Source organism: Lactuca serriola, chromosome 1 (genome assembly GCF_051521515.1).
Source record: "Lactuca serriola cultivar US96UC23 chromosome 1, Lser_US96UC23_V15, whole genome shotgun sequence".
Lineage (NCBI taxonomy): Eukaryota > Viridiplantae > Streptophyta > Magnoliopsida > Asterales > Asteraceae > Lactuca > Lactuca serriola.
Window position 1 is genome coordinate 206,788,285 of NC_136408.1, and position 23,819 is coordinate 206,812,103.

General features: G+C 45.0%; 67 non-coding genes and 4 pseudogenes across 67 annotated transcripts; all 71 read left to right on the forward strand.

Annotated features, from left to right (window-relative positions):
- Nucleotides 1-227: 227 nt before the first annotated feature.
- On the forward strand, nucleotides 228-346 carry LOC145079396 (5S ribosomal RNA). Its single transcript, XR_013694912.1, has one exon. It is a non-coding gene; the product is annotated as a 5S ribosomal RNA (ribosomal RNA).
- A 118-nt stretch (nucleotides 347-464) lies between these two features.
- On the forward strand, nucleotides 465-583 carry LOC145075481 (5S ribosomal RNA). The gene has a single exon (XR_013692442.1). It is a non-coding gene; the product is annotated as a 5S ribosomal RNA (ribosomal RNA).
- A 232-nt stretch (nucleotides 584-815) lies between these two features.
- LOC145074523 (5S ribosomal RNA) lies at nucleotides 816-934 on the forward strand. Its single transcript, XR_013691882.1, has one exon. It is a non-coding gene; the product is annotated as a 5S ribosomal RNA (ribosomal RNA).
- A 235-nt stretch (nucleotides 935-1,169) lies between these two features.
- LOC145076630 (5S ribosomal RNA) lies at nucleotides 1,170-1,288 on the forward strand. The gene has a single exon (XR_013692734.1). It is a non-coding gene; the product is annotated as a 5S ribosomal RNA (ribosomal RNA).
- A 233-nt stretch (nucleotides 1,289-1,521) lies between these two features.
- LOC145085635 (5S ribosomal RNA) lies at nucleotides 1,522-1,640 on the forward strand. The gene has a single exon (XR_013700028.1). It is a non-coding gene; the product is annotated as a 5S ribosomal RNA (ribosomal RNA).
- Nucleotides 1,641-1,872: 232 nt separating this feature from the next.
- Nucleotides 1,873-1,991, forward strand: LOC145084946 (5S ribosomal RNA). The gene has a single exon (XR_013699368.1). It is a non-coding gene; the product is annotated as a 5S ribosomal RNA (ribosomal RNA).
- Nucleotides 1,992-2,225: 234 nt separating this feature from the next.
- On the forward strand, nucleotides 2,226-2,344 carry LOC145079122 (5S ribosomal RNA). The gene has a single exon (XR_013694645.1). It is a non-coding gene; the product is annotated as a 5S ribosomal RNA (ribosomal RNA).
- A 226-nt stretch (nucleotides 2,345-2,570) lies between these two features.
- On the forward strand, nucleotides 2,571-2,689 carry LOC145085761 (5S ribosomal RNA). The gene has a single exon (XR_013700152.1). It is a non-coding gene; the product is annotated as a 5S ribosomal RNA (ribosomal RNA).
- A 235-nt stretch (nucleotides 2,690-2,924) lies between these two features.
- LOC145080530 (5S ribosomal RNA) lies at nucleotides 2,925-3,044 on the forward strand (annotated as a pseudogene).
- A 119-nt stretch (nucleotides 3,045-3,163) lies between these two features.
- On the forward strand, nucleotides 3,164-3,282 carry LOC145075487 (5S ribosomal RNA). The gene has a single exon (XR_013692443.1). It is a non-coding gene; the product is annotated as a 5S ribosomal RNA (ribosomal RNA).
- A 232-nt stretch (nucleotides 3,283-3,514) lies between these two features.
- LOC145074531 (5S ribosomal RNA) lies at nucleotides 3,515-3,633 on the forward strand. Its single transcript, XR_013691886.1, has one exon. It is a non-coding gene; the product is annotated as a 5S ribosomal RNA (ribosomal RNA).
- A 235-nt stretch (nucleotides 3,634-3,868) lies between these two features.
- Nucleotides 3,869-3,987, forward strand: LOC145074616 (5S ribosomal RNA). The gene has a single exon (XR_013691942.1). It is a non-coding gene; the product is annotated as a 5S ribosomal RNA (ribosomal RNA).
- Nucleotides 3,988-4,220: 233 nt separating this feature from the next.
- LOC145085793 (5S ribosomal RNA) lies at nucleotides 4,221-4,339 on the forward strand. The gene has a single exon (XR_013700181.1). It is a non-coding gene; the product is annotated as a 5S ribosomal RNA (ribosomal RNA).
- A 233-nt stretch (nucleotides 4,340-4,572) lies between these two features.
- Nucleotides 4,573-4,691, forward strand: LOC145079123 (5S ribosomal RNA). The gene has a single exon (XR_013694646.1). It is a non-coding gene; the product is annotated as a 5S ribosomal RNA (ribosomal RNA).
- Nucleotides 4,692-4,916: 225 nt separating this feature from the next.
- LOC145085763 (5S ribosomal RNA) lies at nucleotides 4,917-5,035 on the forward strand. The gene has a single exon (XR_013700153.1). It is a non-coding gene; the product is annotated as a 5S ribosomal RNA (ribosomal RNA).
- A 232-nt stretch (nucleotides 5,036-5,267) lies between these two features.
- On the forward strand, nucleotides 5,268-5,386 carry LOC145079397 (5S ribosomal RNA). Its single transcript, XR_013694913.1, has one exon. It is a non-coding gene; the product is annotated as a 5S ribosomal RNA (ribosomal RNA).
- A 118-nt stretch (nucleotides 5,387-5,504) lies between these two features.
- On the forward strand, nucleotides 5,505-5,623 carry LOC145078703 (5S ribosomal RNA). Its single transcript, XR_013694237.1, has one exon. It is a non-coding gene; the product is annotated as a 5S ribosomal RNA (ribosomal RNA).
- Nucleotides 5,624-5,856: 233 nt separating this feature from the next.
- On the forward strand, nucleotides 5,857-5,975 carry LOC145074542 (5S ribosomal RNA). Its single transcript, XR_013691901.1, has one exon. It is a non-coding gene; the product is annotated as a 5S ribosomal RNA (ribosomal RNA).
- A 236-nt stretch (nucleotides 5,976-6,211) lies between these two features.
- On the forward strand, nucleotides 6,212-6,330 carry LOC145074624 (5S ribosomal RNA). The gene has a single exon (XR_013691943.1). It is a non-coding gene; the product is annotated as a 5S ribosomal RNA (ribosomal RNA).
- A 233-nt stretch (nucleotides 6,331-6,563) lies between these two features.
- LOC145085794 (5S ribosomal RNA) lies at nucleotides 6,564-6,682 on the forward strand. The gene has a single exon (XR_013700182.1). It is a non-coding gene; the product is annotated as a 5S ribosomal RNA (ribosomal RNA).
- Nucleotides 6,683-6,915: 233 nt separating this feature from the next.
- On the forward strand, nucleotides 6,916-7,034 carry LOC145079124 (5S ribosomal RNA). Its single transcript, XR_013694647.1, has one exon. It is a non-coding gene; the product is annotated as a 5S ribosomal RNA (ribosomal RNA).
- Nucleotides 7,035-7,259: 225 nt separating this feature from the next.
- Nucleotides 7,260-7,378, forward strand: LOC145085764 (5S ribosomal RNA). Its single transcript, XR_013700154.1, has one exon. It is a non-coding gene; the product is annotated as a 5S ribosomal RNA (ribosomal RNA).
- A 232-nt stretch (nucleotides 7,379-7,610) lies between these two features.
- On the forward strand, nucleotides 7,611-7,729 carry LOC145079398 (5S ribosomal RNA). The gene has a single exon (XR_013694914.1). It is a non-coding gene; the product is annotated as a 5S ribosomal RNA (ribosomal RNA).
- A 118-nt stretch (nucleotides 7,730-7,847) lies between these two features.
- Nucleotides 7,848-7,966, forward strand: LOC145075500 (5S ribosomal RNA). The gene has a single exon (XR_013692445.1). It is a non-coding gene; the product is annotated as a 5S ribosomal RNA (ribosomal RNA).
- Nucleotides 7,967-8,199: 233 nt separating this feature from the next.
- On the forward strand, nucleotides 8,200-8,318 carry LOC145074549 (5S ribosomal RNA). Its single transcript, XR_013691904.1, has one exon. It is a non-coding gene; the product is annotated as a 5S ribosomal RNA (ribosomal RNA).
- A 236-nt stretch (nucleotides 8,319-8,554) lies between these two features.
- On the forward strand, nucleotides 8,555-8,673 carry LOC145074632 (5S ribosomal RNA). Its single transcript, XR_013691950.1, has one exon. It is a non-coding gene; the product is annotated as a 5S ribosomal RNA (ribosomal RNA).
- Nucleotides 8,674-8,906: 233 nt separating this feature from the next.
- LOC145085796 (5S ribosomal RNA) lies at nucleotides 8,907-9,025 on the forward strand. Its single transcript, XR_013700183.1, has one exon. It is a non-coding gene; the product is annotated as a 5S ribosomal RNA (ribosomal RNA).
- A 233-nt stretch (nucleotides 9,026-9,258) lies between these two features.
- Nucleotides 9,259-9,377, forward strand: LOC145079125 (5S ribosomal RNA). The gene has a single exon (XR_013694648.1). It is a non-coding gene; the product is annotated as a 5S ribosomal RNA (ribosomal RNA).
- Nucleotides 9,378-9,601: 224 nt separating this feature from the next.
- LOC145085765 (5S ribosomal RNA) lies at nucleotides 9,602-9,720 on the forward strand. The gene has a single exon (XR_013700155.1). It is a non-coding gene; the product is annotated as a 5S ribosomal RNA (ribosomal RNA).
- A 231-nt stretch (nucleotides 9,721-9,951) lies between these two features.
- Nucleotides 9,952-10,070, forward strand: LOC145079547 (5S ribosomal RNA; annotated as a pseudogene).
- Nucleotides 10,071-10,188: 118 nt separating this feature from the next.
- Nucleotides 10,189-10,307, forward strand: LOC145075506 (5S ribosomal RNA). Its single transcript, XR_013692446.1, has one exon. It is a non-coding gene; the product is annotated as a 5S ribosomal RNA (ribosomal RNA).
- A 234-nt stretch (nucleotides 10,308-10,541) lies between these two features.
- LOC145078642 (5S ribosomal RNA) lies at nucleotides 10,542-10,660 on the forward strand. The gene has a single exon (XR_013694180.1). It is a non-coding gene; the product is annotated as a 5S ribosomal RNA (ribosomal RNA).
- Nucleotides 10,661-10,895: 235 nt separating this feature from the next.
- On the forward strand, nucleotides 10,896-11,014 carry LOC145078632 (5S ribosomal RNA). The gene has a single exon (XR_013694171.1). It is a non-coding gene; the product is annotated as a 5S ribosomal RNA (ribosomal RNA).
- Nucleotides 11,015-11,247: 233 nt separating this feature from the next.
- On the forward strand, nucleotides 11,248-11,366 carry LOC145085733 (5S ribosomal RNA). The gene has a single exon (XR_013700124.1). It is a non-coding gene; the product is annotated as a 5S ribosomal RNA (ribosomal RNA).
- Nucleotides 11,367-11,593: 227 nt separating this feature from the next.
- LOC145085766 (5S ribosomal RNA) lies at nucleotides 11,594-11,712 on the forward strand. Its single transcript, XR_013700156.1, has one exon. It is a non-coding gene; the product is annotated as a 5S ribosomal RNA (ribosomal RNA).
- Nucleotides 11,713-11,944: 232 nt separating this feature from the next.
- Nucleotides 11,945-12,063, forward strand: LOC145079399 (5S ribosomal RNA). Its single transcript, XR_013694915.1, has one exon. It is a non-coding gene; the product is annotated as a 5S ribosomal RNA (ribosomal RNA).
- Nucleotides 12,064-12,181: 118 nt separating this feature from the next.
- LOC145075511 (5S ribosomal RNA) lies at nucleotides 12,182-12,300 on the forward strand. The gene has a single exon (XR_013692447.1). It is a non-coding gene; the product is annotated as a 5S ribosomal RNA (ribosomal RNA).
- Nucleotides 12,301-12,533: 233 nt separating this feature from the next.
- Nucleotides 12,534-12,652, forward strand: LOC145079204 (5S ribosomal RNA). The gene has a single exon (XR_013694724.1). It is a non-coding gene; the product is annotated as a 5S ribosomal RNA (ribosomal RNA).
- A 234-nt stretch (nucleotides 12,653-12,886) lies between these two features.
- LOC145073880 (5S ribosomal RNA) lies at nucleotides 12,887-13,005 on the forward strand. Its single transcript, XR_013691584.1, has one exon. It is a non-coding gene; the product is annotated as a 5S ribosomal RNA (ribosomal RNA).
- A 233-nt stretch (nucleotides 13,006-13,238) lies between these two features.
- On the forward strand, nucleotides 13,239-13,357 carry LOC145085693 (5S ribosomal RNA). The gene has a single exon (XR_013700084.1). It is a non-coding gene; the product is annotated as a 5S ribosomal RNA (ribosomal RNA).
- A 233-nt stretch (nucleotides 13,358-13,590) lies between these two features.
- On the forward strand, nucleotides 13,591-13,709 carry LOC145079126 (5S ribosomal RNA). Its single transcript, XR_013694649.1, has one exon. It is a non-coding gene; the product is annotated as a 5S ribosomal RNA (ribosomal RNA).
- A 225-nt stretch (nucleotides 13,710-13,934) lies between these two features.
- LOC145077531 (5S ribosomal RNA) lies at nucleotides 13,935-14,053 on the forward strand. Its single transcript, XR_013693278.1, has one exon. It is a non-coding gene; the product is annotated as a 5S ribosomal RNA (ribosomal RNA).
- Nucleotides 14,054-14,283: 230 nt separating this feature from the next.
- LOC145079511 (5S ribosomal RNA) lies at nucleotides 14,284-14,402 on the forward strand. Its single transcript, XR_013695022.1, has one exon. It is a non-coding gene; the product is annotated as a 5S ribosomal RNA (ribosomal RNA).
- Nucleotides 14,403-14,520: 118 nt separating this feature from the next.
- Nucleotides 14,521-14,639, forward strand: LOC145076301 (5S ribosomal RNA). The gene has a single exon (XR_013692645.1). It is a non-coding gene; the product is annotated as a 5S ribosomal RNA (ribosomal RNA).
- Nucleotides 14,640-14,872: 233 nt separating this feature from the next.
- On the forward strand, nucleotides 14,873-14,991 carry LOC145074213 (5S ribosomal RNA). Its single transcript, XR_013691748.1, has one exon. It is a non-coding gene; the product is annotated as a 5S ribosomal RNA (ribosomal RNA).
- A 236-nt stretch (nucleotides 14,992-15,227) lies between these two features.
- Nucleotides 15,228-15,346, forward strand: LOC145075265 (5S ribosomal RNA). The gene has a single exon (XR_013692399.1). It is a non-coding gene; the product is annotated as a 5S ribosomal RNA (ribosomal RNA).
- Nucleotides 15,347-15,579: 233 nt separating this feature from the next.
- Nucleotides 15,580-15,698, forward strand: LOC145073885 (5S ribosomal RNA). The gene has a single exon (XR_013691587.1). It is a non-coding gene; the product is annotated as a 5S ribosomal RNA (ribosomal RNA).
- A 234-nt stretch (nucleotides 15,699-15,932) lies between these two features.
- LOC145085694 (5S ribosomal RNA) lies at nucleotides 15,933-16,051 on the forward strand. Its single transcript, XR_013700085.1, has one exon. It is a non-coding gene; the product is annotated as a 5S ribosomal RNA (ribosomal RNA).
- Nucleotides 16,052-16,284: 233 nt separating this feature from the next.
- Nucleotides 16,285-16,403, forward strand: LOC145079127 (5S ribosomal RNA). Its single transcript, XR_013694650.1, has one exon. It is a non-coding gene; the product is annotated as a 5S ribosomal RNA (ribosomal RNA).
- Nucleotides 16,404-16,627: 224 nt separating this feature from the next.
- Nucleotides 16,628-16,746, forward strand: LOC145085767 (5S ribosomal RNA). The gene has a single exon (XR_013700157.1). It is a non-coding gene; the product is annotated as a 5S ribosomal RNA (ribosomal RNA).
- A 231-nt stretch (nucleotides 16,747-16,977) lies between these two features.
- On the forward strand, nucleotides 16,978-17,097 carry LOC145080089 (5S ribosomal RNA; annotated as a pseudogene).
- A 118-nt stretch (nucleotides 17,098-17,215) lies between these two features.
- LOC145075516 (5S ribosomal RNA) lies at nucleotides 17,216-17,334 on the forward strand. The gene has a single exon (XR_013692452.1). It is a non-coding gene; the product is annotated as a 5S ribosomal RNA (ribosomal RNA).
- A 233-nt stretch (nucleotides 17,335-17,567) lies between these two features.
- Nucleotides 17,568-17,686, forward strand: LOC145074219 (5S ribosomal RNA). The gene has a single exon (XR_013691754.1). It is a non-coding gene; the product is annotated as a 5S ribosomal RNA (ribosomal RNA).
- Nucleotides 17,687-17,922: 236 nt separating this feature from the next.
- Nucleotides 17,923-18,041, forward strand: LOC145075272 (5S ribosomal RNA). Its single transcript, XR_013692401.1, has one exon. It is a non-coding gene; the product is annotated as a 5S ribosomal RNA (ribosomal RNA).
- A 233-nt stretch (nucleotides 18,042-18,274) lies between these two features.
- On the forward strand, nucleotides 18,275-18,393 carry LOC145084947 (5S ribosomal RNA). Its single transcript, XR_013699369.1, has one exon. It is a non-coding gene; the product is annotated as a 5S ribosomal RNA (ribosomal RNA).
- Nucleotides 18,394-18,625: 232 nt separating this feature from the next.
- LOC145079128 (5S ribosomal RNA) lies at nucleotides 18,626-18,744 on the forward strand. The gene has a single exon (XR_013694651.1). It is a non-coding gene; the product is annotated as a 5S ribosomal RNA (ribosomal RNA).
- Nucleotides 18,745-18,969: 225 nt separating this feature from the next.
- LOC145085768 (5S ribosomal RNA) lies at nucleotides 18,970-19,088 on the forward strand. The gene has a single exon (XR_013700158.1). It is a non-coding gene; the product is annotated as a 5S ribosomal RNA (ribosomal RNA).
- Nucleotides 19,089-19,317: 229 nt separating this feature from the next.
- Nucleotides 19,318-19,436, forward strand: LOC145079512 (5S ribosomal RNA). The gene has a single exon (XR_013695023.1). It is a non-coding gene; the product is annotated as a 5S ribosomal RNA (ribosomal RNA).
- Nucleotides 19,437-19,555: 119 nt separating this feature from the next.
- On the forward strand, nucleotides 19,556-19,674 carry LOC145075523 (5S ribosomal RNA). The gene has a single exon (XR_013692453.1). It is a non-coding gene; the product is annotated as a 5S ribosomal RNA (ribosomal RNA).
- Nucleotides 19,675-19,907: 233 nt separating this feature from the next.
- LOC145077697 (5S ribosomal RNA) lies at nucleotides 19,908-20,026 on the forward strand. Its single transcript, XR_013693352.1, has one exon. It is a non-coding gene; the product is annotated as a 5S ribosomal RNA (ribosomal RNA).
- Nucleotides 20,027-20,250: 224 nt separating this feature from the next.
- LOC145085769 (5S ribosomal RNA) lies at nucleotides 20,251-20,369 on the forward strand. The gene has a single exon (XR_013700159.1). It is a non-coding gene; the product is annotated as a 5S ribosomal RNA (ribosomal RNA).
- Nucleotides 20,370-20,600: 231 nt separating this feature from the next.
- LOC145080091 (5S ribosomal RNA) lies at nucleotides 20,601-20,720 on the forward strand (annotated as a pseudogene).
- Nucleotides 20,721-20,838: 118 nt separating this feature from the next.
- LOC145075531 (5S ribosomal RNA) lies at nucleotides 20,839-20,957 on the forward strand. Its single transcript, XR_013692455.1, has one exon. It is a non-coding gene; the product is annotated as a 5S ribosomal RNA (ribosomal RNA).
- Nucleotides 20,958-21,190: 233 nt separating this feature from the next.
- On the forward strand, nucleotides 21,191-21,309 carry LOC145074234 (5S ribosomal RNA). Its single transcript, XR_013691759.1, has one exon. It is a non-coding gene; the product is annotated as a 5S ribosomal RNA (ribosomal RNA).
- A 236-nt stretch (nucleotides 21,310-21,545) lies between these two features.
- Nucleotides 21,546-21,664, forward strand: LOC145075284 (5S ribosomal RNA). Its single transcript, XR_013692403.1, has one exon. It is a non-coding gene; the product is annotated as a 5S ribosomal RNA (ribosomal RNA).
- Nucleotides 21,665-21,897: 233 nt separating this feature from the next.
- LOC145084949 (5S ribosomal RNA) lies at nucleotides 21,898-22,016 on the forward strand. The gene has a single exon (XR_013699370.1). It is a non-coding gene; the product is annotated as a 5S ribosomal RNA (ribosomal RNA).
- A 232-nt stretch (nucleotides 22,017-22,248) lies between these two features.
- On the forward strand, nucleotides 22,249-22,367 carry LOC145079131 (5S ribosomal RNA). The gene has a single exon (XR_013694654.1). It is a non-coding gene; the product is annotated as a 5S ribosomal RNA (ribosomal RNA).
- Nucleotides 22,368-22,592: 225 nt separating this feature from the next.
- On the forward strand, nucleotides 22,593-22,711 carry LOC145085770 (5S ribosomal RNA). The gene has a single exon (XR_013700160.1). It is a non-coding gene; the product is annotated as a 5S ribosomal RNA (ribosomal RNA).
- A 229-nt stretch (nucleotides 22,712-22,940) lies between these two features.
- On the forward strand, nucleotides 22,941-23,059 carry LOC145079513 (5S ribosomal RNA). Its single transcript, XR_013695024.1, has one exon. It is a non-coding gene; the product is annotated as a 5S ribosomal RNA (ribosomal RNA).
- A 119-nt stretch (nucleotides 23,060-23,178) lies between these two features.
- On the forward strand, nucleotides 23,179-23,297 carry LOC145075537 (5S ribosomal RNA). Its single transcript, XR_013692456.1, has one exon. It is a non-coding gene; the product is annotated as a 5S ribosomal RNA (ribosomal RNA).
- Nucleotides 23,298-23,530: 233 nt separating this feature from the next.
- LOC145079004 (5S ribosomal RNA) lies at nucleotides 23,531-23,649 on the forward strand. The gene has a single exon (XR_013694533.1). It is a non-coding gene; the product is annotated as a 5S ribosomal RNA (ribosomal RNA).
- The last annotated feature ends 170 nt before the right edge of the window (nucleotides 23,650-23,819 follow it).

Sequence of the window (23,819 nt, forward strand, 5' to 3'; positions counted from 1 at the left end):
CGTTGTCCGTTTGCGTTTTTTTTTTCCATTTTACGTGCGGTTTTTAGGTTTTTTTTCCTTTCTTTCTTGCTATTTCTATGCTCGGGTTCCCTCCGGTTCATGGTTCATTGTTTTCATATTTTTGGAACGGAGCCGATCGGTCACTTGGGTCCCACGCCCCGCGTACCAAAACAAAGTAGACTCTGCGTCTTGTAACACATAAAAGAAATAAACATGGATAGTATTTCGTGTGCTATTATACCAGCACTAATGCACCGAATCCCATCAGAACTTAACAGTTAAGCGTGCTTGGGCGAGAGGAGTACAAGGATGGGTGACCCCCTGGGAAGTGCTCGTGTTGCACCCTCTTTTTCGTTGTCCGTTTGCATTTTTTTTAACATTTTACATGCGGTTTTTTGGTTTTTTTTCCTTTCTTTCTGGCTATTTCTATGTTCGGGTGCCTTCCGGTTCATGGTTATTATTTTGGGTGTGATCATAACAGCACTAATGCACCGGATCCCATCAGAACTCCGCAGTTAAGCGTGCTTGGGCGAGAGTAGTACTTGGATTGGTGACCCCCTGGGAAGTCCTCGTGTTGCACCTTCTTTTTCGTTCTCCGTTTGCATTTTTTTTTTACATTTTACATGTTGTTTTTTGGTTTTTTTCCTTTCTTTCTGGCTATTTCTATGCTCGTGTGCCTTCCGGTTTATGGTTGATGGTTTTCGTATTTTTGGAACGGAGCCGATCGGTCACGTGGATCTCACTCCCCGCGTACAAAAACAAAGGAGATTATGCGTCTTGTAACACATAAAAGCAATAAACATGGATATTATTTTGGGTGTGATCATAACAGCACTAATGCACCGGATCCCATTAGAACTCCGCAGTTAAGCGTGCTTGGGCGAGAGTAGTACTTGGATTGGTGACCCCCTGGGAAGTCCTCGTGTTGCACCCTTCTTTTTCGTTGTCCGTTTGCGTTGTTTATTTTTACATTTTACGTGCGGTTTTTTGGTTTTTTTCCATTCTTTCTTGCTATTTCTATGCTCGGGTGCCCTCCGGTTCATGGTTGATGGTTTTCGTATTTTTGGAACGGAGCCGATCAGTCACGTAGGTCCCACGCCCTGCGTACCAAAATAAACGAGGTTCTGCGTCTGGTAACACATAAAAGCAATAAACATGGATAGTATTTCGGGTGCGATCATACCAACACTAATGCACCGGATCCCATCAGAACTCCGCAGTTAAGCGTGCCTAGGCGAGAGTAGTACTAGGATTGGTGACCCCCTGGGAAGTCCTCGTGTTGCATCCCCTTTTTAGTTTGTCCGTTTGCGTTATTTTTTTACATTTTACGTGCAGCTTTTTGGTTTTTTTCCTTTCTTTCTTGCTATTTCTATGCTCGGGTGCCCTCCGGTTCATGGTTGATGGTTTTCGTATTTCTGGAACGGAGCCGATCGGTCACGTAGGTCCCACGCCCCGCGTACCAAAACAAAGGAGGTTCTGCGTCTGGTAACACATAAAAGAAATAAACATGCATAGTATTTCGGGTGCGATCATACCAGCACTAATACACCGGATCCCATCAGAACTCCGCAGTTAAGCGTGCCTAGGCGAGAGTAGTACTAGGATTGGTGACCCCCTGGGAAGTCCTCGTGTTGCACCCCTTTTTAGTTTGTCCGTTTGCGTTATTTTTTTACATTGTACGTGCAGCTTTTTGGTTTTTTTCCTTTCTTTCTTGCTATTTCTATGCTCGGGTGCCCTCCGGTTCATGGTTGATGGTTTTCGTATTTCTGGAACGGAGCCGATCGGTCACGTAGGTCCCACGCCCCGCATACCAAAACAAAGGAGGTTCTGCGTCTGGTAACACATAAAAGCAATAAACATGGATAGTATTTCGGGTGCGATCATACCAGCACTAATACACCGGATCCCATCAGAACTCCGCAGTTAAGCGTGCTTGGGCGAGAGTAGTACTAGGATTGGTGACCCCCTGGGAAGTCCTCGTGTTGCACCCCCTTTTTAGTTTGTCCGTTTGCATTTTTTTTTACATTTTACGTGCGGTTTTTTGGTTTTTTTTTCCTTTCTTTCTTGCTATTTCTATGCTCGGGTGCCCTCCGGTAAATGGTTCATGGTTTTCGTATTTTTGGAACGGAGCCGATCGGTCACATGGGTCCCACGCCCCGCGTACCAAAACAAAGAAGGTTGTGCGTCTTGTAACACATAAAAGCAATAAACATGGAGAGTATTTCGTGTGCGATCATACCAGCACTAATGCACCGAATCCCATCAGAACTCCGCAGTTAAGCGTGCTTGGGCAAGAGTAGTACAAGGATGGGTGACACCCTGGGAAGTGCTCGTGTTGCACCCTCTTTTTCGTTGTGCGTTTGCATTTTTTTTTACATTTTACGTGCTGTTTTTTTTTTCCTTTCTTTCTGGCTATTTCTATGCTCGGGTGCCTTCCGGTTTATGGTTGATGGTTTTCGTATTTTTGGAACGGAGCCGATCGGTCACGTGGATCCCACGCCCCGCGTACAAAAACAAAGGAGATTCTGCATCTTGTAACACATAAAAGCAATAAACATGGATATTATTTTGGGTGTGATCATAACAGCACTAATGCACCGGATCCCATCAGAACTCCGCAGTTAAGCGTGCTTGGGCGAGAGTAGTACTAGGATGGGTGACCCCCTGGTAAGTCCTCGTGTTGCACCCCTTTTTTCGTTGTCCGTTTGCGTTTTTTTTTTCCATTTTACGTGCGGTTTTTAGGTTTTTTTTTTCCTTTCTTTCTTGCTATTTCTATGCTCGGGTTCCCTCCGGTTCATGGTTCATTGTTTTCATATTTTTGGAACGGAGCCGATCGGTCACTTGGGTCCCACGCCCCGCGTACCAAAACAAAGTAGGCTCTGCGTCTTGTAACACATAAAAGAAATAAACATGGATAGTATTTCGTGTGCTATTATACCAGCACTAATGCACCGAATCCCATCAGAACATAACAGTTAAGCATGCTTGGGCGAGAGGATTACAAGGATGGGTGACCCCCCTGGGAAGTGCTCGTGTTGCACCCTCTTTTTCGTTATCCGTTTGCATTTTTTTTAACATTTTACATGCGGTTTTTTGGTTTTTTTTTCCTTTCTTTCTGGCTATTTCTATGCTCGGGTGCCTTCCGGTTCATGGTTATTATTTTGGGTGTGATCATAACAGCACTAATGCACCGGATCCCATCAGAACTCCGCAGTTAAGCGTGCTTGGGCGAGAGTAGTACTTGGATTGGTGACCCCCTGGGAAGTCCTCGTGTTGCACCTTCTTTTTCGTTCTCCGTTTGCATTTTTTTTTTACATTTTACATGTTGTTTTTTGGTTTTTTTCCTTTCTTTCTGGCTATTTCTATGCTCGTGTGCCTTCCGGTTTATGGTTGATGGTTTTCGTATTTTTGGAACGGAGCCGATCGGTCACGTGGATCTCACTCCCCGCGTACAAAAACAAAGGAGATTATGCGTCTTGTAACACATAAAAGCAATAAACATGGATATTATTTTGGGTGTGATCATAACAGCACTAATGCACCGGATCCCATTAGAACTCCGCAGTTAAGCGTGCTTGGGCGAGAGTAGTACTTGGATTGGTGACCCCCTGGGAAGTCCTCGTGTTGCACCCTTCTTTTTCGTTGTCCGTTTGCGTTGTTTGTTTTTACATTTTACGTGCGGTTTTTTGGTTTTTTTCCATTCTTTCTTGCTATTTCTATGCTCGGGTGCCCTCCGGTTCATGGTTGATGGTTTTCGTATTTTTGGAACGGAGCCGATCAGTCACGTAGGTCCCACGCCCCGCGTACTAAAATAAAGGAGGTTCTGCGTCTGGTAACACATAAAAGCAATAAACATGGATAGTATTTCGGGTGCGATCATACCAACACTAATGCACCGGATCCCATCAGAACTCCGCAGTTAAGCGTGCCTAGGCGAGAGTAGTACTAGGATTGGTGACCCCCTGGGAAGTTCTCGTGTTGCACCCCCTTTTTAGTTTGTCCGTTTGCGTTATTTTTTTACATTTTACGTGCAGCTTTTTGGTTTTTTTCCTTTCTTTCTTGCTATTTCTATGCTCGGGTGCCCTCCGGTTCATGGTTGATGGTTTTCGTATTTCTGGAACGGAGCCGATCGGTCACGTAGGTCCCACGCCCCGCGTACCAAAACAAAGGAGGTTCTGCGTCTGGTAACACATAAAAGCAATAAACATGGATAGTATTTCGGGTGCGATCATACCAGCACTAATACACCGGATCACATCAGAACTCCGCAGTTAAGCATGCTTGGGCGAGAGTAGTACTAGGATTGGTGACCCCCTGGGAAGTCCTCGTGTTGCACCCCCTTTTTAGTTTGTCCGTTTGCATTTTTTTTTACATTTTACGTGCGGTTTTTTGGTTTTTTTTCCTTTCTTTCTTGCTATTTCTATGCTCGGGTGCCCTCCGGTAAATGGTTCATGGTTTTCGTATTTTTGGAACGGAGCCGATCGGTCACATGGGTCCCACGCCCCGCGTACCAAAACAAAGAAGGTTGTGCGTCTTGTAACACATAAAAGCAATAAACATGGAGAGTATTTCGTGTGCGATCATACCAGCACTAATGCACCGAATCCCATCAGAACTCCGCAGTTAAGCGTGCTTGGGCAAGAGTAGTACAAGGATGGGTGACACCCTGGGAAGTGCTCGTGTTGCACCCTCTTTTTCTTTGTGCGTTTGCATTTTTTTTTACATTTTACGTGCTGTTTTTTTTTCCTTTCTTTCTGGCTATTTCTATGCTCGGGTGCCTTCCGGTTTATGGTTGATGGTTTTCGTATTTTTGGAACGGAGCCGATCGGTCACGTGGATCCCACGCCCCGCGTACAAAAACAAAGGAGATTCTGCATCTTGTAACACATAAAAGCAATAAACATGGATATTATTTTGGGTGTGATCATAACAGCACTAATGCACCGGATCCCATCAGAACTCCGCAGTTAAGCGTGCTTGGGCGAGAGTAGTACTAGGATGGGTGACCCCCTGGTAAGTCCTCGTGTTGCACCCCCTTTTTCGTTGTCCGTTTGCGTTTTTTTTTCCATTTTACGTGCGGTTTTAAGGTTTTTTTTCCTTTCTTTCTTGCTATTTCTATGCTCGGGTTCCCTCCGGTTCATGGTTCATTGTTTTCATATTTTTGGAACGGAGCCGATCGGTCACTTGGGTCCCACGCCCCGCGTACCAAAACAAAGTAGGCTCTGCGTCTTGTAACACATAAAAGAAATAAACATGGATAGTATTTCGTGTGCTATTATACCAGCACTAATGCACCGAATCCCATCAGAACTTAACAGTTAAGCGTGCTTGGGCGAGAGGAGTACAAGGATGGGTGACCCCCTGGGAAGTGCTCGTGTTGCACCCTCTTTTTCGTTGTCTGTTTGCATTTTTTTTAACATTTTACATGCGGTTTTTTGGTTTTTTTTCCTTTCTTTCTGGCTATTTCTATGCTCGGGTGCCTTCCGGTTCATGGTTATTATTTTGGGTGTGATCATAACAGCACTAATGCACCGGATCCCATCAGAACTCCGCAGTTAAGCGTGCTTGGGCGAGAGTACTACTTGGATTGGTGACCCCCTGGGAAGTCCTCGTGTTGCACCTTCTTTTTCGTTCTCCGTTTGCATTTTTTTTTTTACATTTTACATGTTGTTTTTTGGTTTTTTTCCTTTCTTTCTGGCTATTTCTATGCTCGTGTGCCTTCCGGTTTATGGTTGATGGTTTTCGTATTTTTGGAACGGAGCCGATCGGTCACGTGGATCTCACTCCCCGCGTACAAAAACAAAGGAGATTATGCGTCTTGTAACACATAAAAGCAATAAACATGGATATTATTTTGGGTGTGATCATAACAGCACTAATGCACCGGATCCCATTAGAACTCCGCAGTTAAGCGTGCTTGGGCGAGAGTAGTACTTGGATTGGTGACCCCCTGGGAAGTCCTCGTGTTGCACCCTTCTTTTTCGTTGTCCGTTTGCGTTGTTTTTTTTTTACATTTTACGTGCAGTTTTTTGGTTTTTTTCCATTCTTTCTTGCTATTTCTATGCTCGGGTGCCCTCCGGTTCATGGTTGATGGTTTTCGTATTTTTGGAACGGAGCCGATCAGTCACGTAGGTCCCACGCCCCGCATACCAAAATAAAGGAGGTTCTGCGTCTGGTAACACATAAAAGCAATAAACATGGATAGTATTTCGGGTGCGATCATACCAACACTAATGCACCGGATCCCATCAGAACTCCGCAGTTAAGCGTGCCTAGGCGAGAGTAGTACTAGGATTGGTGACCCCCTGGGAAGTTCTCGTGTTGCACCCCCTTTTTAGTTTGTCCGTTTGCGTTATTTTTTTACATTTTACGTGCAGCTTTTTGGTTTTTTTCCTTTCTTTCTTGCTATTTCTATGCTCGGGTGCCCTCCGGTTCATGGTTGATGGTTTTCGTATTTCTGGAACGGAGCCGATCGGTCACGTAGGTCCCACGCCCCGCGTACCAAAACAAAGGAGGTTCTGCGTCTGGTAACACATAAAAGCAATAAACATGGATAGTATTTCGGGTGCGATCATACCAGCACTAATACACCGGATCACATCAGAACTCCGCAGTTAAGCATGCTTGGGCGAGAGTAGTACTAGGATTGGTGACCCCCTGGGAAGTCCTCGTGTTGCACCCCCTTTTTAGTTTGTCCGTTTGCATTTTTTTTTACATTTTACGTGCGGTTTTTTGGTTTTTTTTCCTTTCTTTCTTGCTATTTCTATGCTCGGGTGCCCTCCGGTAAATGGTTCATGGTTTTCGTATTTTTGGAACGGAGCCGATCGGTCACATGGGTCCCACGCCCCGCGTACCAAAACAAAGAAGGTTGTGCGTCTTGTAACACATAAAAGCAATAAACATGGAGAGTATTTCGTGTGCGATCATACCAGCACTAATGCACCGAATCCCATCAGAACTCCGCAGTTAAGCGTGCTTGGGCAAGAGTAGTACAAGGATGGGTGACACCCTGGGAAGTGCTCGTGTTGCACCCTCTTTTTCTTTGTGCGTTTGCATTTTTTTTTTACATTTTACGTGCTGTTTTTTTTCCTTTCTTTCTGGCTATTTCTATGCTCGGGTGCCTTCCGGTTTATGGTTGATGGTTTTCGTATTTTTGGAACGGAGCCGATCGGTCACGTGGATCCCACGCCCCGCGTACAAAAACAAAGGAGATTCTGCATCTTGTAACACATAAAAGCAATAAACATGGATATTATTTTGGGTGTGATCATAACAGCACTAATGCACCGGATCCCATCAGAACTCCGCAGTTAAGCGTGCTTGGGCGAGAGTAGTACTAGGATGGGTGACCCCCTGGTAAGTCCTCGTGTTGCACCCCCTTTTTCGTTGTCCGTTTGCGTTTTTTTTTCCATTTTACGTGCGGTTTTAAGGTTTTTTTTCCTTTCTTTCTTGCTATTTCTATGCTCGGGTTCCCTCCGGTTCATGGTTCATTGTTTTCATATTTTTGGAACGGAGCCGATCGGTCACTTGGGTCCCACGCCCCGCGTACCAAAACAAAGTAGGCTCTGCGTCTTGTAACACATAAAAGAAATAAACATGGATAGTATTTCGTGTGCTATTATACCAGCACTAATGCACCGAATCCCATCAGAACTTAACAGTTAAGCGTGCTTGGGCGAGAGGAGTACAAGGATGGGTGACCCCCTGGGAAGTGCTCGTGTTGCACCCTCTTTTTCGTTGTCCGTTTGCATTTTTTTTAACATTTTACATGCGGTTTTTTGGTTTTTTTTCCTTTCTTTCTGGCTATTTCTATGCTCGGGTGCCTTCCGGTTCATGGTTATTATTTTGGGTGTGATCATAACAGCACTAATGCACCGGATCCCATCAGAACTCCGCAGTTAAGCGTGCTTGGGCGAGAGTAGTACTTGGATTGGTGACCCCCTGGGAAGTCCTCGTGTTGCACCTTCTTTTTCGTTCTCCGTTTGCATTTTTTTTTTTACATTTTACATGTTGTTTTTTGGTTTTTTTCCTTTCTTTCTGGCTATTTCTATGCTCGTGTGCCTTCCGGTTTATGGTTGATGGTTTTCGTATTTTTGGAACGGAGCCGATCGGTCACGTGGATCTCACTCCCCGCGTACAAAAACAAAGGAGATTATGCGTCTTGTAACACATAAAAGCAATAAACATGGATATTATTTTGGGTGTGATCATAACAGCACTAATGCACCGGATCCCATTAGAACTCCGCAGTTAAGCGTGCTTGGGCGAGAGTAGTACTTGGATTGGTGACCCCCTGGGAAGTCCTCGTGTTGCACCCTTCTTTTTCGTTGTCCGTTTGCGTTGTTTTTTTTTTACATTTTACGTGCGGTTTTTTGGTTTTTTTCCATTCTTTCTTGCTATTTCTATGCTCGGGTGCCCTCCGGTTCATGGTTGATGGTTTTCGTATTTTTGGAACGGAGCCGATCAGTCACGTAGGTCCCACGCCCCGCATACCAAAATAAAGGAGGTTCTGCGTCTGGTAACACATAAAAGCAATAAACATGGATAGTATTTCGGGTGCGATCATACCAACACTAATGCACCGGATCCCATCAGAACTCCGCAGTTAAGCGTGCCTAGGCGAGAGTAGTACTAGGATTGGTGACCCCCTGGGAAGTTCTCGTGTTGCACCCCCTTTTTAGTTTGTCCGTTTGCGTTATTTTTTTACATTTTACGTGCAGCTTTTTGGTTTTTTTCCTTTCTTTCTTGCTATTTCTATGCTCGGGTGCCCTCCGGTTCATGGTTGATGGTTTTCGTATTTCTGGAACGGAGCCGATCGGTCACGTAGGTCCCACGCCCCGCGTACCAAAACAAAGGAGGTTCTGCGTCTGGTAACACATAAAAGCAATAAACATGGATAGTATTTCGGGTGCGATCATACCAGCACTAATACACCGGATCACATCAGAACTCCGCAGTTAAGCATGCTTGGGCGAGAGTAGTACTAGGATTGGTGACCCCCTGGGAAGTCCTCGTGTTGCACCCCCTTTTTAGTTTGTCCGTTTGCATTTTTTTTTACATTTTACGTGCGGTTTTTTGGTTTTTTTTCCTTTCTTTCTTGCTATTTCTATGCTCGGGTGCCCTCCGGTAAATGGTTCATGGTTTTCGTATTTTTGGAACGGAGCCGATCGGTCACATGGGTCCCACGCCCCGCGTACCAAAACAAAGAAGGTTGTGCGTCTTGTAACACATAAAAGCAATAAACATGGAGAGTATTTCGTGTGCGATCATACCAGCACTAATGCACCGAATCCCATCAGAACTCCGCAGTTAAGCGTGCTTGGGCAAGAGTAGTACAAGGATGGGTGACACCCTGGGAAGTGCTCGTGTTGCACCCTCTTTTTCTTTGTGCGTTTGCATTTTTTTTACATTTTACGTGCTGTTTTTTTTTCCTTTCTTTCTGGCTATTTCTATGCTCGGGTGCCTTCCGGTTTATGGTTGATGGTTTTCGTATTTTTGGAACGGAGCCGATCGGTCACGTGGATCCCACGCCCTGCGTACAAAAACAAAGGAGATTCTGCATCTTGTAACACATAAAAGCAATAAACATGGATATTATTTTGGGTGTGATCATAACAGCACTAATGCACCGGATCCCATCAGAACTCCGCAGTTAAGCGTGCTTGGGCGAGAGTAGTACTAGGATGGGTGACCCCCTGGTAAGTCCTCGTGTTGCACCCCCTTTTTCGTTGTTCGTTTGCGTTTTTTTTCCATTTTACGTGCGGTTTTTAGGTTTTTTTTCCTTTCTTTCTTGCTATTTCTATGCTCGGGTTCCCTCCGGTTCATGGTTCATTGTTTTCATATTTTTGGAACGGAGCCGATCGGTCACTTGGGTCCCACGCCCCGCGTACCAAAACAAAGTAGGCTCTGCGTCTTGTAACACATAAAAGAAATAAACATGGATAGTATTTCGTGTGCTATTATACCAGCACTAATGCACCGAATCCCATCAGAACTTAACAGTTAAACGTGCTTGGGCGAGAGGAGTACAAGGATGGGTGACCCCCTGGGAAGTGCTCGTGTTGCACCCTCTTTTTCGTTGTCCGTTTGCATTTTTTTTAACATTTTACGTGCGGTTTTTTGGTTTTTTTTCCTTTCTTTCTGGCTATTTCTATGCTCGGGTACCTTCCGGTTCATGGTTATTATTTTGGGTGTGATCATAACAGCACTAATGCACCGGATCCCATCAGAACTCCGCAGTTAAGCGTGCTTGGGCGAGAGTAGTACTTGGATTGGTGACCCCCTGGGAAGTCCTCGTGTTGCACCTTCTTTTTCGTTCTCCGTTTGCATTTTTTTTTTTTACATTTTACATGTTGTTTTTTGGTTTTTTTCCTTTCTTTCTGGCTATTTCTATGCTCGTGTGCCTTCCGGTTTATGGTTGATGGTTTTCGTATTTTTGGAACGGAGCCGATCGGTCACGTGGATCTCACTCCCCGCGTACAAAAACAAAGGAGATTATGCGTCTTGTAACACATAAAAGCAATAAACATGGATATTATTTTGGGTGTGATCATAACAGCACTAATGCACCGGATCCCATTAGAACTCCGCAGTTAAGCGTGCCTAGGCGAGAGTAGTACTAGGATTGGTGACCCCCTGGGAAGTCCTCGTGTTGCACCCTTCTTTTTCGTTGTCCGTTTGCGTTGTTTTTTTTTACATTTTACGTGCGGTTTTTTGGTTTTTTTCCATTCTTTCTTGCTATTTCTATGCTCGGGTGCCCTCCGGTTCATGGTTGATGGTTTTCGTATTTTTGGAACGGAGCCGATCAGTCACGTAGGTCCCACGCCCCGCGTACCAAAATAAAGGAGGTTCTGCGTCTGGTAACACATAAAAGCAATAAACATGGATAGTATTTCGGGTGCGATCATACCAACACTAATGCACCGGATCCCATCAGAACTCCGCAGTTAAGCGTACCTAGGCGAGAGTAGTACTAGGATTGGTGACCCCCTGGGAAGTCCTCGTGTTGCACCCCCTTTTTAGTTTGTCCGTTTGCGTTATTTTTTTACATTTTACGTGCAGCTTTTTGGTTTTTTTCCTTTCTTTCTTGCTATTTCTATGCTCGGGTGCCCTCCGGTTCATGGTTGATGGTTTTCGTATTTCTGGAACGGAGCCGATCGGTCACGTAGGTCCCACGCCCCGCGTACCAAAACAAAGGAGGTTCTGCGTCTGGTAACACATAAAAGCAATAAACATGGATAGTATTTCGGGTGCGATCATACCAGCACTAATACACCGGATCCCATCAGAACTCCGCAGTTAAGCATGCTTGGGCGAGAGTAGTACTAGGATTGGTGACCCACTGGGAAGTCCTCGTGTTGCACCCCCTTTTTAGTTTGTCCGTTTGCATTTTTTTTTACATTTTACGTGCTGTTTTTTTTTTCCTTTCTTTCTGGCTATTTCTATGCTCGGGTGCCTTCCGGTTTATGGTTGATGGTTTTCGTATTTTTGGAACGGAGCCGATCGGTCACGTGGATCCCATGCCCCGCGTACAAAAACAAAGGAGATTCTGCATCTTGTAACACATAAAAGCAATAAACATGGATATTATTTTGGGTGTGATCATAACAGCACTAATGCACCGGATCCCATCAGAACTCCGCAGTTAAGCGTGCTTGGGCGAGAGTAGTACTAGGATGGGTGACCCCCTGGTAAGTCCTCGTGTTGCACCCCCTTTTTCGTTGTCCGTTTGCGTTTTTTTTTCCATTTTACGTGCGGGTTTTAGGTTTTTTTTCCTTTCTTTCTTGCTATTTCTATGCTCGGGTTCCCTCCGGTTCATGGTTCATTGTTTTCATATTTTTGGAACGGAGCCGATCGGTCACTTGGGTCCCACGCCCCGCGTACCAAAACAAAGTAGGCTCTGCGTCTTGTAACACATAAAAGAAATAAACATGGATAGTCTTTCGTGTGCTATTATACCAGCACTAATGCACCGAATCCCATCAGAACTTAACAGTTAAGCGTGCTTGGGCGAGAGGAGTACAAGGATGGGTGACCCCCTGGGAAGTGCTCGTGTTGCACCCTCTTTTTCGTTGTCCGTTTGCATTTTTTTTAACATTTTACGTGCGGTTTTTTGGTTTTTTTTCCTTTCTTTCTGGCTATTTCTATGCTCGGGTGCCTTCCGGTTCATGGTTATTATTTTGGGTGTGATCATAACAGCACTAATGCACCGGATCCCATCAGAACTCCGCAGTTAAGCGTGCTTGGGCGAGAGTAGTACTTGGATTGGTGACCCCCTGGGAAGTCCTCGTGTTGCACCTTCTTTTTCGTTCTCCGTTTGCATTTTTTTTTTTACATTTTACATGTTGTTTTTTGGTTTTTTTCCTTTCTTTCTGGCTATTTCTATGCTCGTGTGCCTTCCGGTTTATGGTTGATGGTTTTCGTATTTTTGGAACGGAGCCGATCGGTCACGTGGATCTCACTCCCCGCGTACAAAAACAAAGGAGATTATGCGTCTTGTAACACATAAAAGCAATAAACATGGATATTATTTTGGGTGTGATCATAACAACAATAATGCACCGGATCCCATTAGAACTCCGCAGTTAAGCGTGCTTGGGCGAGAGTAGTACTTGGATTGGTGACCCCCTGGGAAGTCCTCGTGTTGCACCCTTCTTTTTCGTTGTCCGTTTGCGTTGTTTTTTTTTACATTTTACGTGCGGTTTTTGGTTTTTTTCCATTCTTTCTTGCTATTTCTATGCTCGGGTGCCCTCCGGTTCATGGTTGATGGTTTTCGTATTTCTGGAACGGAGCCGATCGGTCACGTAGGTCCCACGCCCCGTGTACCAAAACAAAGGAGGTTCTGCGTCTGGTAACACATAAAAGCAATAAACATGGATAGTATTTCGGGTGCGATCAAACCAGCACTAATACACCGGATCCCATCAGAACTCCGCAGTTAAGCGTGCCTAGGCGAGAGTAGTACTAGGATTGGTGACCCCCTGGGAAGTCCTCGTGTTGCACCCCCTTTTTAGTTTGTCCGTTTGCGTTATTTTTTTACATTTTACGTGCAGCTTTTTGGTTTTTTTCCTTTCTTTCTTGCTATTTCTATGCTCGGGTGCCCTCCGGTTCATGGTTGATGGTTTTCGTATTTCTGGAACGGAGCCGATCGGTCACGTAGGTCCCACGCCCCGCGTACCAAAACAAAGGAGGTTCTGCGTCTGGTAACACATAAAAGCAATAAACATGGATAGTATTTCGGGTACGATCATACCAGCACTAATACACCGGATCCCATCAGAACTCCGCAGTTAAGCGTGCTTGGGCGAGAGTAGTACCAGGATTGGTGACCCCCTGGGAAGTCCTCGTGTTGCACCCCCTTTTTAGTTTGTCCGTTTGCATTTTTTTTTACATTTTACGTGCGGTTTTTTGGTTTTTTTTCCTTTCTTTCTTGCTATTTCTATGCTCGGGTGCCCTCCGGTAAATGGTTCATGGTTTTCGTATTTTTGGAACGGAGCCGATCGGTCACATGGGTCCCACGCCCCGCGTACCAAAACAAAGAAGGTTCTGCGTCTTGTAACACATAAAAGCAATAAACATGGAGAGTATTTCGTGTGCGATCATACCAGCACTAATGCACCGAATCCCATCAGAACTCCGCAGTTAAGCGTGCTTGGGCAAGAGTAGTACAAGGATGGGTGACACCCTGGGAAGTGCTCGTGTTGCACCCTCTTTTTCGTTGTGCGTTTGCATTTTTTTTTTACATTTTACGTGCTGTTTTTTTTTCCTTTCTTTCTGCTATTTCTATGCTCGGGTGCCTTCCGGTTTATGGTTGATGGTTTTCGTATTTTTGGAACGGAGCCGATCGGTCACGTGGATCCCACGCCCCGCGTACAAAAACAAAGGAGATTCTGCATCTTGTAACACATAAAAGCAATAAACATGGATATTATTTTGGGTTTGATCATAACAGCACTAATGCACCGGATCCCATCAGAACTCCGCAGTTAAGCGTGCTTGGGCGAGAGTAGTACTAGGATGGGTGACCCCCTGGTAAGTCCTCGTGTTGCACCCCCTTTTTCGTTCTCCGTTTGCGTTTTTTTTTCCATTTTACGTGCGGTTTTTAGGTTTTTTTTCCTTTCTTTCTTGCTATTTCTATGCTCGGGTTCCCTCCGGTTCATGGTTCATTGTTTTCATATTTTTGGAACGGAGCCGATCGGTCACTTGGGTCCCACGCCCCGCGTACCAAAACAAAGTAGGCTCTGCGTCTTGTAACACAAAAGAAATAAACATGGCTAGTATTTCGTGTGCTATTATACCAGCACTATTGCACCGAATCCCATCAGAACTTAACAGTTAAGCGTGCTTGGGCGAGAGGAGTACAAGGATGGGTGACCCCCTGGGAAGTGCTCGTGTTGCACCCTCTTTTTCGTTGTCCGTTTGCATTTTTTTTAACATTTTACGTGCGGTTTTTTGGTTTTTTTTCCTTTCTTTCTGGCTATTTCTATGCTCGGGTGCCTTCCGGTTCATGGTTATTATTTTGGGTGTGATCATAACAGCACTAATGCACCGGATCCCATCAGAACTCCGCAGTTAAGCGTGCTTGGGCGAGAGTAGTACTTGGATTGGTGACCCCGTGGGAAGTCCTCGTGTTGCACCTTCTTTTTCGTTCTCCGTTTGCATTTTTTTTTTTACATTTTACATGTTGTTTTTTGGTTTTTTTCCTTTCTTTCTGGCTATTTCTATGCTCGTGTGCCTTCCGGTTTATGGTTGATGGTTTTCGTATTTTTGGAACGGAGCCGATCGGTCACGTGGATCTCACTCCCCGCGTACAAAAACAAAGGAGATTATGCGTCTTGTAACACATAAAAGCAATAAACATGGATATTATTTTGGGTGTGATCATAACAGCACTAATGCACCGGATCCCATTAGAACTCCGCAGTTAAGCGTGCTTGGGCGAGAGTAGTACTTGGATTGGTGACCACCTGGGAAGTCCTCGTGTTGCACCCTTCTTTTTCGTTGTCCGTTTGCGTTGTTTTTTTTTACATTTTACGTGCGGTTTTTTGGTTTTTTTTCCATTCTTTCTTGCTATTTCTATGCTCGGGTGCCCTCCGGTTCATGGTTGATGGTTTTCGTATTTTTGGAACGGAGCCGATCAGTCACGTAGGTCCCACGCCCCGCGTACCAAAATAAAGGAGATTCTGCGTCTGTTAACACATAAAAGCAATAAACATGGATAGTATTTCGGGTGCGATCATACCAACACTAATGCACCGGATCCCATCAGAACTCCGCAGTTAAGCGTGCCTAGGCGAGAGTAGTACTAGGATTGGTGACCCCCTGGGAAGTCCTCGTGTTGCACCCCCTTTTTAGTTTGTCCGTTTGCGTTATTTTTTTACATTTTACGTGCAACTTTTTGGTTTTTTTCCTTTCTTTCTTGCTATTTCTATGCTCGGGTGCCCTCCGGTTCATGGTTGATGGTTTTCGTATTTCTGGAACGGAGCCGATCGGTCACGTAGGTCCCACGCCCCGTGTACCAAAACAAAGGAGGTTCTGCGTCTGGTAACACATAAAAGCAATAAACATGGATAGTATTTCGGGTGCGATCAAACCAGCACTAATACACCGGATCCCATCAGAACTCCGCAGTTAAGCGTGCCTAGGCGAGAGTAGTACTAGGATTGGTGACCCCCTGGGAAGTCCTCGTGTTGCACCCCCTTTTTAGTTTGTCCGTTTGCGTTATTTTTTTACATTTTACGTGCAGCTTTTTGGTTTTTTTCCTTTCTTTCTTGCTATTTCTATGCTCGGGTGCCCTCCGGTTCATGGTTGATGGTTTTCGTATTTCTGGAACGGAGCCGATCGGTCACGTAGGTCCCACGCCCCGCGTACCAAAACAAAGGAGGTTCTGCCGTCTGGTAACACATAAAAGCAATAAACATGGATAGTATTTCGGGTACGATCATACCAGCACTAATACACCGGATCCCATCAGAACTCCGCAGTTAAGCGTGCTTGGGCGAGAGTAGTACCAGGATTGGTGACCCCCTGGGAAGTCCTCGTGTTGCACCCCCTTTTTAGTTTGTCCGTTTGCATTTTTTTTTACATTTTACGTGCGGTTTTTTGGTTTTTTTTCCTTTCTTTCTTGCTATTTCTATGCTCGGGTGCCCTCCGGTAAATGGTTCATGGTTTTCGTATTTTTGGAACGGAGCCGATCGGTCACATGGGTCCCACGCCCCGCGTACCAAAACAAAGAAGGTTCTGCGTCTTGTAACACATAAAAGCAATAAACATGGAGAGTATTTCGTGTGCGATCATACCAGCACTAATGCACCGAATCCCATCAGAACTCCGCAGTTAAGCGTGCTTGGGCAAGAGTAGTACAAGGATGGGTGACACCCTGGGAAGTGCTCGTGTTGCACCCTCTTTTTCGTTGTGCGTTTGCATTTTTTTTTTACATTTTACGTGCTGTTTTTTTTCCTTTCTTTCTGCTATTTCTATGCTCGGGTGCCTTCCGGTTTATGGTTGATGGTTTTCGTATTTTTGGAACGGAGCCGATCGGTCACGTGGATCCCACGCCCCGCGTACAAAAACAAAGGAGATTCTGCATCTTGTAACACATAAAAGCAATAAACATGGATATTATTTTGGGTGTGATCATAACAGCACTAATGCACCGGATCCCATCAGAACTCCGCAGTTAAGCGTGCTTGGGCGAGAGTAGTACTAGGATGGGTGACCCCCTGGTAAGTCCTCGTGTTGCACCCCCTTTTTCGTTGTCCGTTTGCGTTTTTTTTCCATTTTATGTGCGGTTTTTAGGTTTTTTTTCCTTTCTTTCTTGCTATTTCTATGCTCGGGTTCCCTCCGGTTCATGGTTCATTGTTTTCATATTTTTGGAACGGAGCCGATCGGTCACTTGGGTCCCACGCCCCGCGTACCAAAACAAAGTAGGCTCTGCGTCTTGTAACACATAAAAGAAATAAACATGGATAGTATTTCGTGTGCTATTATACCAGCACTAATGCACCGAATCCCATCAGAACTTAACAGTTAAGCGTGCTTGGGCGAGAGGAGTACAAGGATGGGTGACCCCCCTGGGAAGTGCTCGTGTTGCACCCTCTTTTTCGTTGTCCGTTTGCATTTTTTTTAACATTTTACGTGCGGTTTTTTAGTTTTTTTTCCTTTCTTTCTGGCTATTTCTATGCTCGGGTGCCTTCCGGTTCATGGTTATTATTTTGGGTGTGATCATAACAGCACTAATGCACCGGATCCCATCAGAACTCCGCAGTTAAGCGTGCTTGGGCGAGAGTAGTACTTGGATTGGTGACCCCCTGGGAAGTCCTCGTGTTGCACCTTCTTTTTCGTTCTCCGTTTGCATTTTTTTTTTTACATTTTACATGTTGTTTTTTGGTTTTTTTCCTTTCTTTCTGGCTATTTCTATGCTCGTGTGCCTTCCGGTTTATGGTTGATGGTTTTCGTATTTTTGGAACGGAGCCGATCGGTCACGTGGATCTCACTCCCCGCGTACAAAAACAAAGGAGATTATGCGTCTTGTAACACATAAAAGGAATAAACATGGATATTATTTTGGGTGTGATCATAACAGCACTAATGCACCGGATCCCATTAGAACTCCGCAGTTAAGCGTGCTTGGGCGAGAGTAGTACTTGGATTGGTGACCACCTGGGAAGTCCTCGTGTTGCACCCTTCTTTTTCGTTGTCCGTTTGCGTTGTTTTTTTTTACATTTTACGTGCGGTTTTTTGGTTTTTTTTCCATTCTTTCTTGCTATTTCTATGCTCGGGTGCCCTCCGGTTCATGGTTGATGGTTTTCGTATTTTTGGAACGGAGCCGATCAGTCACGTAGGTCCCACGCCCCGCGTACCAAAATAAAGGAGATTCTGCGTCTGGTAACACATAAAAGCAATAAACATGGATAGTATTTCGGGTGCGATCATACCAACACTAATGCACCGGATCCCATCAGAACTCCGCAGTTAAGCGTGCCTAGGCGAGAGTAGTACTAGGATTGGTGACCCCCTGGGAAGTCCTCGTGTTGCACCCCCTTTTTAGTTTGTCCGTTTGCGTTATTTTTTTACATTTTACGTGCAACTTTTTGGTTTTTTTCCTTTCTTTCTTGCTATTTCTATGCTCGGGTGCCCTCCGGTTCATGGTTGATGGTTTTCGTATTTCTGGAACGGAGCCGATCGGTCACGTAGGTCCCACGCCCCGCGTACCAAAACAAAGGAGGTTCTGCGTCTTCTAACACATAAAAGCAATAAACATGGATAGTATTTCGGGTGCGATCATACCAGCACTAATACACCGGATCCCATCAGAACTCCGCAGTTAAGCGTGCTTGGGCGAGAGTAGTACTAGGATTGGTGACCCCCTGGGAAGTCCTCGTGTTGCACCCCCTTTTTAGTTTGTCCGTTTGCATTTTTTTTACATTTTACGTGCGGTTTTTTGGTTTTTTTTCCTTTCTTTCTTGCTATTTCTATGCTCGGGTGCCCTCCGGTAAATGGTTCATGGTTTTCGTATTTTTGGAACGGAGCCGATCGGTCACATGGGTCCCACGCTCCGCGTACCAAAACAAAGAAGGTTCTGCGTCTTGTAAAACATAAAAGCAATAAACATGGAGAGTATTTCGTGTGCGATCATACCAGCACTAATGCACCGAATCCCATCAGAACTCCGCAGTTAAGCGTGCTTGGGCAAGAGTAGTACAAGGATGGGTGACACCCTGGGAAGTGCTCGTGTTGCACCCTCTTTTTCGTTGTGCGTTTGCATTTTTTTTTACATTTTACGTGTTGTTTTTTTTTCCTTTCTTTCTGGCTATTTCTATGCTCGGGTGCCTTCCGGTTTATTGTTGATGGTTTTCGTATTTTTGGAACGGAGCCGATCGGTCACGTGGATCCCACGCCCCGCGTACAAAAACAAAGGAGATTCTGCATCTTGTAACACATAAAAGCAATAAACATGGATATTATTTTGGGTGTGATCATAACAGCACTAATGCACCGGATCCCATCAGAACTCCGCAGTTAAGCGTGCTTGGGCGAGAGTAGTACTAGGATGGGTGACCCCCTGGTAAGTCCTCGTGTTGCACCCCCTTTTTCGTTCTCCGTTTGCGTTTTTTTTCCATTTTACGTGCGGTTTTTAGGTTTTTTTTCCTTTCTTTCTTGCTATTTCTATGCTCGGGTTCCCTCCGGTTCATGGTTCATTGTTTTCATATTTTTGGAACGGAGCCGATCGGTCACTTGGGTCCCACGCCCCGCGTACCAAAACAAAGTAGGCTCTGCGTCTTGTAACACAAAAGAAATAAACATGGCTAGTATTTCGTGTGCTATTATACCAGCACTATTGCACCGAATCCCATCAGAACTTAACAGTTAAGCGTGCTTGGGCGAGAGGAGTACAAGGATGGGTGACCCCCTGGGAAGTGCTCGTGTTGCACCCTCTTTTTCGTTGTCCGTTTGCATTTTTTTTAACATTTTACGTGCGGTTTTTTGGTTTTTTTTTCCTTTCTTTCTGGCTATTTCTATGCTCGGGTGCCTTCCGGTTCATGGTTATTATTTTGGGTGTGATCATAACAGCACTAATGCACCGGATCCCATCAGAACTCCGCAGTTAAGCGTGCTTGGGCGAGAGTAGTACTTGGATTGGTGACCCCCTGGGAAGTCCTCGTGTTGCACCTTGTTTTTCGTTCTCCGTTTGCATTTTTTTTTTTACATTTTACATGTTGTTTTTTGGTTTTTTTCCTTTCTTTCTGGCTATTTCTATGCTCGTGTGCCTTCCGGTTTATGGTTGATGGTTTTCGTATTTTTGGAACGGAGCCGATCGGTCACGTGGATCTCACTTCCCGCGTACAAAAACAAAGGAGATTATGCGTCTTGTAACACATAAAAGCAATAAACATGGATATTATTTTGGGTGTGATCATAACAGCACTAATGCACCGGATCCCATTAGAACTCCGCAGTTAAGCGTGCTTGGGCGAGAGTAGTACTAGGCTGGGTGACACCCTGGGAAGTGCTCGTGTTGCACCCTCTTTTTCGTTGTGCGTTTGCATTTTTTTTTTACATTTTACGTGCTGTTTTTTTTCGTTTCTTTCTGCTATTTCTATGCTCGGGTGCCTTCCGGTTTATGGTTGATGGTTTTCGTATTTTTGGAACGGAGCCGATCGGTCACGTGGATCCCACGCCCCGCGTACAAAAACAAAGGAGATTCTGCATCTTGTAACACATAAAAGCAATAAACATGGATATTATTTTGGGTGTGATCATAACAGCACTAATGCACCGGATCCCATCAGAACTCCGCAGTTAAGCGTGCTTGGGCGAGAGTAGTACTAGGATGGGTGACCCCCTGGTAAGTCCTCGTGTTGCACCCCCTTTTTCGTTGTCCGTTTGCGTTTTTTTTCCATTTTATGTGCGGTTTTTAGGTTTTTTTTCCTTTCTTTCTTGCTATTTCTATGCTCGGGTTCCCTCCGGTTCATGGTTCATTGTTTTCATATTTTTGGAACGGAGCCGATCGGTCACTTGGGTCCCACGCCCCGCGTACCAAAACAAAGTAGGCTCTGCGTCTTGTAACACATAAAAGAAATAAACATGGATAGTATTTCGTGTGCTATTATACCAGCACTAATGCACCGAATCCCATCAGAACTTAACAGTTAAGCGTGCTTGGGCGAGAGGAGTACAAGGATGGGTGACCCCCCTGGGAAGTGCTCGTGTTGCACCCTCTTTTTCGTTGTCCGTTTGCATTTTTTTTAACATTTTACGTGCGGTTTTTTAGTTTTTTTTCCTTTCTTTCTGGCTATTTCTATGCTCGGGTGCCTTCCGGTTCATGGTTATTATTTTGGGTGTGATCATAACAGCACTAATGCACCGGATCCCATCAGAACTCCGCAGTTAAGCGTGCTTGGGCGAGAGTAGTACTTGGATTGGTGACCCCCTGGGAAGTCCTCGTGTTGCACCTTCTTTTTCGTTCTCCGTTTGCATTTTTTTTTTTACATTTTACATGTTGTTTTTTGGTTTTTTTCCTTTCTTTCTGGCTATTTCTATGCTCGTGTGCCTTCCGGTTTATGGTTGATGGTTTTCGTATTTTTGGAACGGAGCCGATCGGTCACGTGGATCTCACTCCCCGCGTACAAAAACAAAGGAGATTATGCGTCTTGTAACACATAAAAGGAATAAACATGGATATTATTTTGGGTGTGATCATAACAGCACTAATGCACCGGATCCCATTAGAACTCCGCAGTTAAGCGTGCTTGGGCGAGAGTAGTACTTGGATTGGTGACCACCTGGGAAGTCCTCGTGTTGCACCCTTCTTTTTCGTTGTCCGTTTGCGTTGTTTTTTTTTACATTTTACGTGCGGTTTTTTGGTTTTTTTTCCATTCTTTCTTGCTATTTCTATGCTCGGGTGCCCTCCGGTTCATGGTTGATGGTTTTCGTATTTTTGGAACGGAGCCGATCAGTCACGTAGGTCCCACGCCCCGCGTACCAAAATAAAGGAGATTCTGCGTCTGGTAACACATAAAAGCAATAAACATGGATAGTATTTCGGGTGCGATCATACCAACACTAATGCACCGGATCCCATCAGAACTCCGCAGTTAAGCGTGCCTAGGCGAGAGTAGTACTAGGATTGGTGACCCCCTGGGAAGTCCTCGTGTTGCACCCCCTTTTTAGTTTGTCCGTTTGCGTTATTTTTTTACATTTTACGTGCAACTTTTTGGTTTTTTTCCTTTCTTTCTTGCTATTTCTATGCTCGGGTGCCCTCCGGTTCATGGTTGATGGTTTTCGTATTTCTGGAACGGAGCCGATCGGTCACGTAGGTCCCACGCCCCGCGTACCAAAACAAAGGAGGTTCTGCGTCTTCTAACACATAAAAGCAATAAACATGGATAGTATTTCGGGTGCGATCATACCAGCACTAATACACCGGATCCCATCAGAACTCCGCAGTTAAGCGTGCTTGGGCGAGAGTAGTACTAGGATTGGTGACCCCCTGGGAAGTCCTCGTGTTGCACCCCCTTTTTAGTTTGTCCGTTTGCATTTTTTTTACATTTTACGTGCGGTTTTTTGGTTTTTTTTCCTTTCTTTCTTGCTATTTCTATGCTCGGGTGCCCTCCGGTAAATGGTTCATGGTTTTCGTATTTTTGGAACGGAGCCGATCGGTCACATGGGTCCCACGCTCCGCGTACCAAAACAAAGAAGGTTCTGCGTCTTGTAAAACATAAAAGCAATAAACATGGAGAGTATTTCGTGTGCGATCATACCAGCACTAATGCACCGAATCCCATCAGAACTCCGCAGTTAAGCGTGCTTGGGCAAGAGTAGTACAAGGATGGGTGACACCCTGGGAAGTGCTCGTGTTGCACCCTCTTTTTCGTTGTGCGTTTGCATTTTTTTTTACATTTTACGTGTTGTTTTTTTTTCCTTTCTTTCTGGCTATTTCTATGCTCGGGTGCCTTCCGGTTTATTGTTGATGGTTTTCGTATTTTTGGAACGGAGCCGATCGGTCACGTGGATCCCACGCCCCGCGTACAAAAACAAAGGAGATTCTGCATCTTGTAACACATAAAAGCAATAAACATGGATATTATTTTGGGTGTGATCATAACAGCACTAATGCACCGGATCCCATCAGAACTCCGCAGTTAAGCGTGCTTGGGCGAGAGTAGTACTAGGATGGGTGACCCCCTGGTAAGTCCTCGTGTTGCACCCCCTTTTTCGTTCTCCGTTTGCGTTTTTTTTCCATTTTACGTGCGGTTTTTAGGTTTTTTTTCCTTTCTTTCTTGCTATTTCTATGCTCGGGTTCCCTCCGGTTCATGGTTCATTGTTTTCATATTTTTGGAACGGAGCCGATCGGTCACTTGGGTCCCACGCCCCGCGTACCAAAACAAAGTAGGCTCTGCGTCTTGTAACACAAAAGAAATAAACATGGCTAGTATTTCGTGTGCTATTATACCAGCACTATTGCACCGAATCCCATCAGAACTTAACAGTTAAGCGTGCTTGGGCGAGAGGAGTACAAGGATGGGTGACCCCCTGGGAAGTGCTCGTGTTGCACCCTCTTTTTCGTTGTCCGTTTGCATTTTTTTTAACATTTTACGTGCGGTTTTTTGGTTTTTTTTTCCTTTCTTTCTGGCTATTTCTATGCTCGGGTGCCTTCCGGTTCATGGTTATTATTTTGGGTGTGATCATAACAGCACTAATGCACCGGATCCCATCAGAACTCCGCAGTTAAGCGTGCTTGGGCGAGAGTAGTACTTGGATTGGTGACCCCCTGGGAAGTCCTCGTGTTGCACCTTGTTTTTCGTTCTCCGTTTGCATTTTTTTTTTTACATTTTACATGTTGTTTTTTGGTTTTTTTCCTTTCTTTCTGGCTATTTCTATGCTCGTGTGCCTTCCGGTTTATGGTTGATGGTTTTCGTATTTTTGGAACGGAGCCGATCGGTCACGTGGATCTCACTTCCCGCGTACAAAAACAAAGGAGATTATGCGTCTTGTAACACATAAAAGCAATAAACATGGATATTATTTTGGGTGTGATCATAACAGCACTAATGCACCGGATCCCATTAGAATTCCGCAGTTAAGCGTGCTTGGGCGAGAGTAGTACTTGGATTGGTGACCCCCTAGGAAGTCCTCGTGTTGCACCCGTCTTTTTCGTTGTCCGTTTGCGTTGTTTTTTTTTACATTTTACGTGCGGTTTTTTGGTTTTTTTCCATTCTTTCTTGCTATTTCTATGCTCGGGTGCCCTCCGGTTCATGGTTGATGGTTTTCGTATTTTTGGAACGGAGCCGATCAGTCACGTAGGTCCCACGCCCCGC